Below are 12,985 nucleotides of genomic sequence, written 5' to 3'. Positions count from 1 at the left end.
GCATGTGTTGAATTGGTGGTTGAATGATGAAAGAATAAGTGAATGATTATGATAAGTGTATAAGTGAATGATTATGATAAGTGTATGATATGTTAAGTGATAAATGAATGATATGTTAAGTGATAAATGAATGATATGTGGTGAGTGATAAGTGAATGGAAGTGATAAGTGATAAGTGAATGGAAGTGATAAGTGAATGGTTTGATAAGTGAATGATATGATAAGTGAATGCTTATAATAAGTGAATGATATGATAAATGAATGCTTTAAGTGTTTAAAATAGGGAACAAAGCCCTTCCTTGCATGGCAAGGAAGGGAGACACAAGGAAACACACGACAATGTCCTAAGGTTGCAAGGAATGTTGTTTTTGTGTTCTAAAATGCGTAGGAGTCTTCAATGATGCTTAAACATGAGGTCTTTTAGGATTTAACTTTCCTACTTCAAGTCTTTAATTTCGTCCATCCTCTTGGCTCCAAGCATATGATATCCATTCCAATCTCTAATTTGCTCCAAAAGGCTCCAAAAGGCATCCTTTTGCATACCTTGCCCTTAGAACCTGAAAACACACAAAAGAAGCATAAAGGACTAAAATAACTAGAGAAACATAACGTAAATGCACGAGAACAAGCCATTTAAGTCGCATGAATATGCTCCTATCATGCCTCTGGAGGAAAGACGAGAACCTTTGACGGTCACTGTGAATCCGACCTTCAGACTCTTGCAGCTCATCAAGCTTCCTCTTCATGCCCGTCGAATAGTTGTTTGCAAGCACGTGCAAACTTCTATTCTCATACTTCAGCTGCTGGATCTCCTGCTTGAGACTTTCCACCTCTGCCATCAATGATTCCACCTGACGGGAGCGGGCAAGCAGGCGTTGGCCCATGTTGGACACAGAACTCGCACACTGAACACTAAGTGCGAGGGACTCTTGAACGGCCAACTCATCGGACCGTCCTGACAGCAGCCTACTATCTTTTGGAGTGAGGAGGTTCCTAGCTACTATTGTAGCTGTTGTGGCGTCCTGCATCACGGAGTCTTCACCTGTGAGAGGACCGTTAGAAGAAAAGAAAGAAGGGCGCCATACGTTACCTTGACGCGGCGCGCCCGTATCACTGCTAAGGCTCAATTCCAAGCTAAGGTTCGATGACTTTGCCATTTTTTTTTAAAGTGTTCAAAGAGAAGGGATGGAGTTAAATTTCAAAGGGCCGGAGTCGATTTTCAAGAATGGGAAATCTGCAGAGTGTGTTTGTTGTGGTGATCGATAGCTCAATAAAAAAGCCAAGGCGACGCGTCCACCAATTCAAAAAAAAAAAAAAAAAAAAAAAAAAAAAAAGCCGGAATCTCCGGCGTAATTTAGGCGACGCTTTCTCGGCTTTTCAGAAGGCGCGTTCAACTTTGTCAAAAGATTTCTTCTTTTCAGACAACACGTGGAGGCCATCATCACAACTACACATCTTTAGCCGACAAGAGCAAAGTTCGGCGACGCTTTCTCTGCTTTTCGGAAGACGCGTGCAGCTTTGTCAAAAGGAGCCGCATCTGCACTACCACGTGTCGTTCAGAAAGAGAAGGGGCGTGTTCAGAGATCGAAGAGGCGCCACTATTTCAAAAAGCCAGATTTGCGGGATCAAAACGTTTGTCGACAAAGGTAAAAAGTACCACCACTTGATATTATCTCTATATATGTCGACCTTCGTCTTTTATGGCAGGGCAAACCTGAAGAAAAATGTCCAACTCTCCCTCACCTCTGAGGGCGTACTCCCAGCAAAGCCTTTCGAAAGACTCAATTCTTTCTTCTTCCCCAAAGATGATACCAGATGCCTGGAGTACATATGACCCAGGAGGAAACAACACAACAAATACATGTGCTGATTCATTCACCGCTTCTTCAAAAGCAAAGGTATCTCATATCATCAAGGTCAAAAGCAAAAGTATCTCATATCATGCTCTTTCCCTGTCTTTTTCTTTGTCCTTGTTCTTACTCGCATGGCAAAGTAAAACAAGCAATCAGCCGGCACTTGGAGTCAGTCTTCCGTTCTGGAGCCAACTGCCTGGAATCTATTCCTGATTGCTTACCTCGTTGCTCTCGAGTAGTCATCTTCAACGGTTGATACACTTCCGGAGAAGGGACCACTTCTGCAAAGGGGAGCGAGTAAGGCAAGTGCAAATGATACATTGAAGCATGTGGAGACAAACATAGGCTGAGTTATCCTCCAACCCTTTTCAATACGAATTGGAAAGATTGAACAAAGAAACAGATAAAAGGGATAAGCTCAGACCTTCGGGGGAGACCAAAAGAACCATCCTGCTGCCCAGTTCAAGAAGTAGCACAAAGGAAAATCAACGATGGGCAGAAACCAGTTCAAGAGTAAGCCTGTGGAATCACAAAGATCAAAAGCCTCAATGCAATTACCAAGGAGAAGATGGAATTTACACTCTATAACCAGATTTGCGTCTCTAAACTCTTCTCTTTGTTAATTACATTATGCCATGTTTAGTAGCTTTTTGTGTATTTACTTATGGTTTGTGTGAATCTATGCTTAAAACATTGAGGACAATGTTTGATTTAAGTGTGGGGGGGTAACTAAGTATATTTGATGCAAATTCGTTGGATTTTATCACCTATCACTTCACATGTTGTTTCTCACTGTTTTAAAACTGTTTTAGTGTGTTTTGTCTTAAAAATTCGAAAATCCCATAAAAATTTGAAAAATTGTTTTGAAAAACCCAAAAAGAGTTGTTTTAAAGTTGTTTTTGTGTGTGTGTTTGTGTCTTAGGATACCTTCCAACACAATGATAAGGATTTGGTTTGTACTATGTTCTGAAATACTTGCCTCAGGGGTATCCATGGACTCGTGAGTGGGTACAAGTGTGTGAGATGAGGCAGTTACCTCAGAAGTTGGTTGTTCTGCTGATATAAGGAATTGGTCAAGCTAATGTCTGAAATCATATGGCTTTTTTTATCAGTAGGTTGTTGTTGATAAGTAGCTTGTTGCTATTTGGTAGGTTGTGTGCTAATCAGACAGCTGTTGTTCGGTAGTTGTATGCTAATTAGACATTTATTGTTCAATAGCTGCGTGCTTATCAGACAACTGATGTCAGGTGGCTGCCTGTTGATTAGACAGCTGCTATTTGGTTGCTAACTGCTAGTCAGACAATTGTTCGGTGGCAGCCTACTAATCTACAGTTGGCTGCTGTTCGGTAATTTTTTCTTCTAACCCTATCATTGTATACCAAATTTCATAAGTTGTCTCCCTCTGAAAGACATGATTGGATTCATCCGGAGAAAATAAAATCTCTGATTCTGAGAATGTAACAACCATAGTGACGTAAAGTCTATGGGATAAAGAATGATAGCACCGGTAGCCTTTTTGTTGCGGAGCAAAGCCTAAATAAACACATTTCACTGCAAAAGGGTCAAGCTTGGAGCACTGATTCCTGTGAATATGAACATATGCGGCATACCTAAAAATACAAGGGTTGAGATTGAGGAAAGCAGGCAAAGACACATGATCTGCTAACACTGCTAAAGGAATGCAAAAATAAAGTCCTTCGGAGGGCATTCGGTAACCACGTAAACGATATATGTAACTGCATTGGTCCAATAATATTATAGAGCAGCGGCTTCAATAGGAAGTGTTATCTCTTTCTTGGAGCACATGATTCTTGTGAAGATGAACATACGCGAAACACTTAAAAATACGAGGGGTGAGATTGAGGGAAGAGGGCAAAGGCACACGATCTGCTAATCCTGCCAGAGGAGTGCCAAATAAAGCACTTTGGAGGGCATTCGATAATCATGCAACCAGTATATGTAGCTGCATCAGCCCAATAATATTGCGAAACAAGGGATTCAATGAGAAGTGCCTGATAGGAGCATATTCATGCGACTTAAATGGCTTGTTCTCGTGTATTTACGTTATGTTTCTCTCGTTATTTTAGTCCTTTATGCTTCTTTTGTGTGTTTTCAGGTTCTAAGGGCCTAGGGAGCAAGTAAGTGCATTTTGAGGCCATTTGGAGCATTTTTGGGCATGGATTGGATAGCTTATCCATGGAGCCAAGAGGATGGACGAATTTGAAGGCCTTGTATGCACTTGAAGACACAAAACAATGGCCCTAACCCAATCACATAACACATTATGCCATACAAACCAACCTATTTTAGGCCCATTCTATGTACTTAAACCCTAGCCCTTTAAACTAGTTCATTTATCACTTATCAAACCATTCACTTATCACTCACCACATATCATTCACTTATCACTTAACATATCATTCATTTATTTCACTTCCATACTCCTCTTAATTCCACATGCATTCTCACACATGCACATCATTCACTCACATTTCCACCATTCATTCTTTATTCCTTTCCAAACATCTCACATGCATTTCTTCATTATTTCCTAACCCTACATGCATTATTTATTGCATCTTCACATGCATTCACACACACTTTACACATTCAAACCGTGAGCTCCCATTCCTATATGCCATTTTCAGATTTCCACCCACTAACCTAGTCATCAACACATGCACTTCCACCTTTCATCCACAATGATTCATGATTCATTCACTTTGCATCCTTTAATTCAATCACATACTTTCCCATTGTATAATACATCCACATGCATCTTTAACCAACAAACATTACAATCACATGCATTCACACACCATCTTCCCTTTTACAAAACACATTGCCGTGCCTTCCCTTCACAATTTCAGCTTTCCTCCTTTTAATTCCACATGCATTCACTTCATCATTACACCACCATTCATTCTTTAAATCCACATGCACATTCAATCATTCATTCAAGCCCCCTTGTGCCATGTTTCACCCTTTGTTCCCACCTATCACATGCATCATCATCAAACAAACTCTAATTGCCGTGGGTTCCCTTTGCTCCCCTTGTGCAATTCCAGTTTTCACATGTGTCCTAGCTGTTTTGCCATCATTCCTCCACACAAATGCTTAAACAAACAGCCATATGTTCCCTCCACTACCCCTATAAATACCCTAGCATTCATTCATTCACTCCCCATTCAATTCATATCTCATATTTCCATTCACAACACTTCACACAACACAAATACACATCCATTGCCGTGAGTCCCACTTCATTTTCTGCATATTTTCTCTTCACTCTTCCATCTCCAACCACTCCCTACTCCATTCCACATACACCTAAAGCCCTCCTAATCCCCGGTCTAGAATGATCCCTCACTTATCCATTCTACTACAATTGTCAAATGAGGGTTTAATTTGAGTGTCAAGTAAAACTCGCATCAGTGCCATCGTTGTCTTAAGAATACGTCAATTTTCCATTTTGCCACCCTATTCTAGTGAGGTGTTTGAGGACAAGTGGTTCCATGTAAGATGCCTCGCTCTTAGAAAAATTAAGACAATTCATCATTAACATAATCACTTTCATTATCGGAGCAAAACAATTTAATAGGAAGCAAAAATTGAGTTGGAACCATCTAATGAAAGTTCTTGACAATTGCAGTAACGTCGCTCTATAGCCAAGTCATCCTAGTATAATCATCCACAGATAACACAAACCATTAAATCCTTGTAGAGTTGAAATGGGGGAGGGACTCTACACATCAGAATGCATTTATACAAAAGGAACAGTTGTTTTAGTGGAACTCAATGGATAAAAGGTTCGATGGCTCTTTGTTAGAGTACATACATGACACTCTAGTTCAGAGTCTAAAATACCAGTAAATAATGGCGGAATCAACTTCCATAAATAGCCAAACGAGGCATGCCCAAGTTGTCGATGCCATAACAAAATCTTCTTAATTTTGTCACCATTCCCACTGTGTACTTGATTCACTCTGTTGGGAGCCACATCGTCAACATAATACAACCCTCTTTGCTTAGTAAGTCAACATAATACAACCCTCTTTGCTTAGTAACATGCCCAATTATAGCCATTATCCGGATATCCTTAAGTAAGCAGAAAAAAAAAAAAAAAAAAAAAAAGGAAAACATTACGGTACATCCAGTTGTTCGATAACTTGACCGACTGATAAAAGATGATTTGATAATGTCGAAATATGCAAGGTATTATGTAAAGATAAAAATGGGGCGAATGCAATAAAACAAACCCCCTGTTACTGAGATAACATCTTCATTGGTAGTGGCAAGACTCTTTTAGAGGAGGAAACATGGGTTGAAAGAGAGACTTGTCCTATGTCATGTGGTCAGTAGCCCCCCCATAATTAATAATCCAACCGGAGTCACAATCTTTAGGCACAGTTAAGACTTTTTCCGAATTTTCTGAATCATCCCGATCATCAAAGAGGGATACTTAATCAACAAGAGACAATATTGTCTTCTCTTCCATGGTTGCAACAGATTGATGCAGTAGGCTTAGGTTTAAGATTTTCAGTGTCGACTGCTAAGAACAAGCTGCATGGCAAGGATTAGAATTTTTGTGCTACTTAAAAAACACAAAGCATGCACAAGGTAAATTTTGGTTTTGGGTAGGACTAATTGTCTAAATCACAAGACAATCTACAAGTTTGGGGGATCAGCAACCAATGAAGCTACACGGCAAGAATAGGTTTTTCAGGTTTAGGGTTTTTTTTAGGGGAAAACAGGCCAAAACTACTTGTGATGTCAAGATAAAAGTGTAAAACTATATGAGAGTTTTAGGGTTTGAATCGTTGTGTTCTATTTTTCTCTCAAGGAGAAAACATATATATATATATATACAAGTTCAAGCACGTCTAGGTACATGACATCCCTATTCAAGGAGGAAATCTCTTTTGATTACAAATTTAATAGGAAAGTTGCCTCACGCCAATAATATCAAATATCATTTAACAATCACAAAAGTATCGCTTCAGTCCCTACTTTTGCAACTGTTTGTATGGTCGATACATGAACTACTAAATCTTCACTATAGTTGCCAACACACACCTTCTGACACTTCATCCTGCACCACATGTCAAGGCATACCGCACCTCCAACACATGGGGAGTAAACCCACGTAAAAACAAGCCACTGCTAGGCAACTCTACAATCTTCCAACTTGGTGGCCCCTCTCTTGGGGACACGTGTCACCACCACAATAATGTCCCTAGAGTATCTCCATCGATATACAACGGTCATTGTTAGCTTATCCAGGCAATCGTCATTTATCAATCTTGGCTAACTTAAGCATCAAATGCTCTTCGGCCCTTTGAAAATTATTCCTTTCTTTCTTCCGGGTTGCCGAGTCTTATATGCCAAAGCATTGTTACTACACGACTGAAACACCCTTGCTAAGGTCCACTTCCTTACTTTGATCCACCTTTTGGAATTAATATAACTAAATTCATTATCCCCTTGGACTTTTATTTTGTGTGTCACATTACCCAAGTCTGTCAACTCTCATTGCCCAGGTCAGGAAGGAAGTGATTTAGTTGCAAAAGTATGGAGTAAAGTGATACTTAAGGCTGGTGTATTTGAAGTAGCTTATTCAAAATCAATTTGCAATGACAAGAGATTTCTAAATTATTTTAACTTACTATTCAAAACTTCTGTTGCTCGACAAGTGTAATTGTTTGGACTCAAAATAATATTGTTGGGCCGAGTGTAGGTTTGTGCTCGGCCCAAAGCTATGTCAAAATGCTATGGGCTGCCTGATGATTCTGGACCATTTAGCAGGGATGGTCGAGTCCTATCGCAAAAAGGAGTAGTCCAGATAAGCAAAGAGGGTCGAGGAAGTCCCCGTGCAACTAGGATTCTCGACCAGTAATGAATAAAGCCCCGAATGGGGGTGAGTTCAAAGTCCTAATGGGAGTAGGGTTGTTTGAAGCAAAGTTGGAACGGAGCAAGGACTCCTAATCCAGATAGGGGTTTAATTCGATCTCAAGGAGTTGGTGCTATAAATACAAGAAATCATGCAACAATGAAGGACATTCAATTCAACATACAATTGCCCTGCGCAAAACCTCTCAAACATCTTAAGATTTTTCTTTTTCTTTTTGCCGCCGACACACCTTTAGTTTGGATAAACAGCACTGTGGAGGCAATCGGCGAACACCTTCAGTTTGGATAAACAGCACTGTTGCTGTAGAATCAGCCGACCGAGGAGCACCTTCAGTTTGGATACACAACACTGCATTGAGGCCGACTGGTTACCCATCCAAGTCTCGGCCGAGAAGGGTTTTCAAATCCTTATTGGCAGGGGTCATCTTATCAGCCCTCTCGACGAAGTAAGGTGTTACGAGTTACAACATTCGGCGTACCGGACGTCGAGTGATTTTATGATTGGATATTCACAAGTGAGTTTTAGAGTTCGGCATTCTGATGGCCGAACCATGTTCACCATTAAGGCATACATCACCTTTGAATATTTGTGTCTGTATAATCTGGTGTCGATTCGACGTGCTTATACTTTTACGAATATAATTACGGTGATCGAATCGGGCGTCGGCGATTTGTGAACTTCGCAGAACCAGCAGCCTTGTCTTTAGGCTCTAGAACCCAAAGACCGAGTGTTCTTTCCTCGGTTGCAGTCCCGAGATAAAGAAGTCAGCAACACGCTCAACGCGACATCACCGAATTTTACTCCTCGCCCGAGCTCGACCGACGAGTTGGCACGCCCTGCATTCAAGCGAAAGACGTAGTTAGCTTATTAGTTACTCGGCCTGTGCGCCACGTAGGTTCTGTAATTTTTAGAGTCAACATTTTGGCACGCCCAGTGGGACCTTGTGCTAGACCTTCGGACTTCATGACCATTGAGACACGATCCGTAAAAAAGAAAACAATCATGGGAAAGTCAACAACTGACTTACCAGTGCAAGGCCTTGGGCAGGATTTGCATCAGGCAAAAAATCGGATCATTGTTAAGCCGCCTGAGGCTACAAGTGTGACACGCCGAGATAATGAAATCTGTCTCGGCGGACAACCTCGCAACCCAGAAGTTCCTAACCAAATAGCAAGCATTTTCGTTGAAGGAATAGTGGAAGATTGCGACGAAGATGGTGGGGAGGGTTCTGATCCGCCAACTAGGTCATTTCTTCGGAGACGACTCGATGAACAATATCGACAGGTTGACCAGTCAATTGGCCAAAAAATGAATGATTTACTACAAGCAATATGAAGCAACAGCGACACACAGACCAAGATGCTTGAACTGTTGGTTAGTAAAGCCTTTGAAGATGGCCAGGTCGGCCAACCTCAGCAGCCTTCTTTTACAAATGTTCCAGTACAAGCCGAGAAAGGGTTCGCTCGGCTACATCCAATTGACTTAGAGAAAAGAGGCGGATCAGGCAATAGATCTGACGGACCAAGCCAGGGAAAAGAAGCAGCATCCGTCAATGTGACCGAGGTCCAAAGAATGATCGTCTTCGCCCTAAAAAAGAGGCCAAAGTTCCCAAAATTCATCCACCCATACCCAGCTTATGTAGAAAGGTTCGAATACCTGCGAGGCTTCAAGATCCCCGATTTCAGTCTGTTCGCCGGAGAATCGTCCTTATCCTCGTTAGAACATGTGGCTCAGTTCACAGTGCAATGTGGAGACGTCAATAGTGACTTCTATAAACTACGGATGTTCAACTTTTCACTGACAGGGTAAGCTTTCCACGACCTTTACAAAATCGCCAAAGGAACTCAGCAACGGTTCACGACGCCAAGTGTTTGAAAGACTTAGCCCACAAGTACATACAAAATACCAGGCCTTGGTTAGGCGGCGTCTTAACTTTGACGCACCATTTTATAATGAAGATTATTACTCGCGCAATGCCAACAATTTGGGTTCGTCAGTCGATCGAAAAACTTTCAAACCGCCCAAGCCACGAGACCAACGTTGGTACAGTTACAATTCTCCAACCGACCTATATATGATGTTGTCTAAATCTCAAGAACGTCGTCGCCAGCGGATAGATTGCATGCCTCGACGACAAGAAGCGCAGGCCAACTCTGCTACCCGGTGGCAGCCAAAAGAGCCGTAGGAAGCGTTGACGATCATCCGACCCCGACTACCATGACCGAATTACTCGAAGGGAAAAAGGCAGCTGCTCGTGACTTTGAGACCACCATTGAAGAGTCTGAGGAACACATCAAGCTCATTCTTTGGCCTGGGGAAACGAGAGCTCGTCTCGAGCATTTTAGACAAGAGGCCGAAAGGAAACTTTCTCTGCTACCACCGCTAGAACCGTTAGTCAAGGTACGGCGCAATCTACACTCTCTATTCCTCGGTGAATCCTTGGAGTACATGCGGGAGTTTCATAAGAATATTCCACCAATGACTTGTATGAACTACCCAAGGCATGTCAGGAAACCCTCGACCTAACACTAACTTGCCCTGATGCCGAGCAAATTATCCAAAAAACTTCCGACCCAACAATGAAAGCTAGGTTCTAGCATATACGGGAGGCTCGTGTCCTCGACTTTGAGGTCGATCCCTACATAGATATCGACACCACCGAATTACCTTTTTCACTCGAAGACCTTCAGCATTTGCGATATCATTTTGAAGTTTTCTCAGTTGTATCTCTTTTCGGCCTTACGGCCGATGAGGAAACCCGGGTGGCGCGTTTAGACGCGTATCTGGATACAAGGAATGCCGCATCGCCTACGAAGAACAAGCCCGTAAAGTACTACAAGAACGAAATAAGTCTTCGGCAGTAAACGCGTTCGAGGAAGATAACCAGAATAAGATAGATTCGGTCCATACGCCTCAGGAGCAGGTTCATGTCGAGGCACTAAAAAGTCCAATTGAAGACGCTCCAACAACTGATACTATGTTTACTTCTCTGGAAGACGACGACCACGACCCGATGGGTCCCTCGATCCTCACACATATGGAGATCAGTATGGTCCATGTCCTACCGGCTGAGTTCCAACCAAGCACCCATCAGTCAAATTTCTTGGATGGGGACGTAGTTGCCAAAGAAGCAACACAAGTGGATTTCGTCGCTAACAACGACGATAGGGAAGTCCGAAAAGGCGACAACCTTAAGGCAGCTCTGGCTGAACAATTTCCCCGTTCCCCCTCTGTTAATCTCCAACATCTAAAGCCGTTATACGTCACGGCTCATATTGAAGGATTTCCCATTTCTAAGGTGTTCGTCGACTGTGGAGCCATAGTCAACATTACACCGATTTTCGTCGTGAAGGCATTACGCCGTTCTGATGGCGAGCTTATCCCGTCAAGGATAACGATGAACAGCTTCATCGGCGACAAGTCTCAAACCAGAGGAGTGCTTCCGTTGGAAGTCAACGTTGCCGGTCGTCACCACATGATGACATTCTTTATAATTGACTTCAAGACTGACTATAATGCATTGCTCAGCCGCGATTGGATCCACCAAACCAGTTGCATTCCTTCATTATTATAGCAAGTTCTCATCTTTTGGGATGGCAAATCGGTCGTAGTGCACCCAGCCGATAATCAGCCATTTGAGACCAACATGATTCAGGCTCGCTATTACGACGATCACGTCGGCTATATTACCCTCCAGGGTTTTAACGAGGATGGACGGCCGACCAGAATTTCAGTACAGAAAGCTATCGAGGTAGGCGCCAAGACTGTCCAACAGGATTCGGCGAGACTGGCTTGGCAGATTTAATTACCGATGCTGATGATTAACGCCACCAAACAAGAAAGGCGTCAGGTAGCGGTTTCGTCGACCATGGAACGTCTACTGGCACATTGGTACGCTATTGCCAAGCAACCACATTCCAGCATAAACTTAATCGAATTTTTGGTAGAAGCGGATAACGGCCCCGTTCTATCTTTCGACAAAGTTAAGGCCGCACCGGCCGAACTCGAAGACAATCGGCCCTAGGTTAAGGACCCATTGGAAGAAATCAATGTTGGCACAACCGATAATCCTCGACCATTGTTTATCAGCGCGTTACTACCACCTTCTATGAAGGTCAAGCTTTGTAAATTGCTTCATGAGTTTAAAGATTGTTTCGCATGGAATTATCATGAGATGTCGGGCCTTGACCGAAACCTCGTCAAACATTAGTTACGCATCAAGGACGGGTGTAAGCCTTTTTGACAACCTCCACGCCAGTTCTCGACCGAAGTACAACTTGGCATAAATGACGAATTAGTTCGTCTTCTAAAAGTCGAGTTTATTCGAACCATTCGGTACGTTGAATGGTTGGCCAATATCGTCCCGGTGTTAAAGAAAAGTAGAGCCTTCCGCATTTGCATCGATTTCTATAATTTAAATCTGGCCACTCCCAAGGATGAATACACAATGCCAATCTCGGACTTGCTAATTGATGCCGCAACCAATCATGAACTGGTATCCTTCATGGACGGCCATGCCGGTTACAACCAGATCTTTATTGCTGAAGCCGACTTCCACAAGACCACCTTCCGCTACCCAGGGGCACTCGATACCTATGAATGGATTGTCATGCCATTCAGCCTCAAGAACACCGGCGCCACATACCAACGAGCCATGAATACGATATTCCACGACTTGATCGGTGCGATCGTAGAAGTTTATATTGATGATGTGGTGGTGAAATCAAAAAGCCGCCGAACGCACCTGGATGATCTTTGGCAAGCGTTCCTCCGCATGCGCAAGAATAATCTAAAAATGAACCCGGCCAAGTGCACCTTCTGTGTATCGGCCGGTAATTTTTTAGGGTTTTTGGTGCACCATTGCGGCATTGAAGTCGACAAAAATAAAGCTCGTGCAATCATTAGCGCTCCACCCTCGACAACCAAGAAGTAATTCCAATCATTGCTCGGGAAGATAAATTTTCTTCGCTGCTTCATCTCTAATTCGGCAGGCAAAATGAAAGCATTCTCTACACTCCTCAAACTTAAGGATTCCTACAAGTTTGAATGGCGCGAAGAACATAAAACAGCACCACCCGTACTAGTTCCACCTTGTCACGGTAAACCTCTCAAACTGTACATTTCAGCAGCTGCTGAATCCATTGGTTATCTCCTTGCGCAAGATAACGATGTTGGGCGTGAACAAGCTATATTTTATCTCAACTGTAATCTGAATTCGCCG

This window comes from Pyrus communis, chromosome 9, assembly GCF_963583255.1.
Source record: "Pyrus communis chromosome 9, drPyrComm1.1, whole genome shotgun sequence".
NCBI lineage: Eukaryota > Viridiplantae > Streptophyta > Magnoliopsida > Rosales > Rosaceae > Pyrus > Pyrus communis.
The sequence above is the reverse complement of the archived record's forward strand: the minus strand, read 5'-3'. Positions refer to the sequence as shown.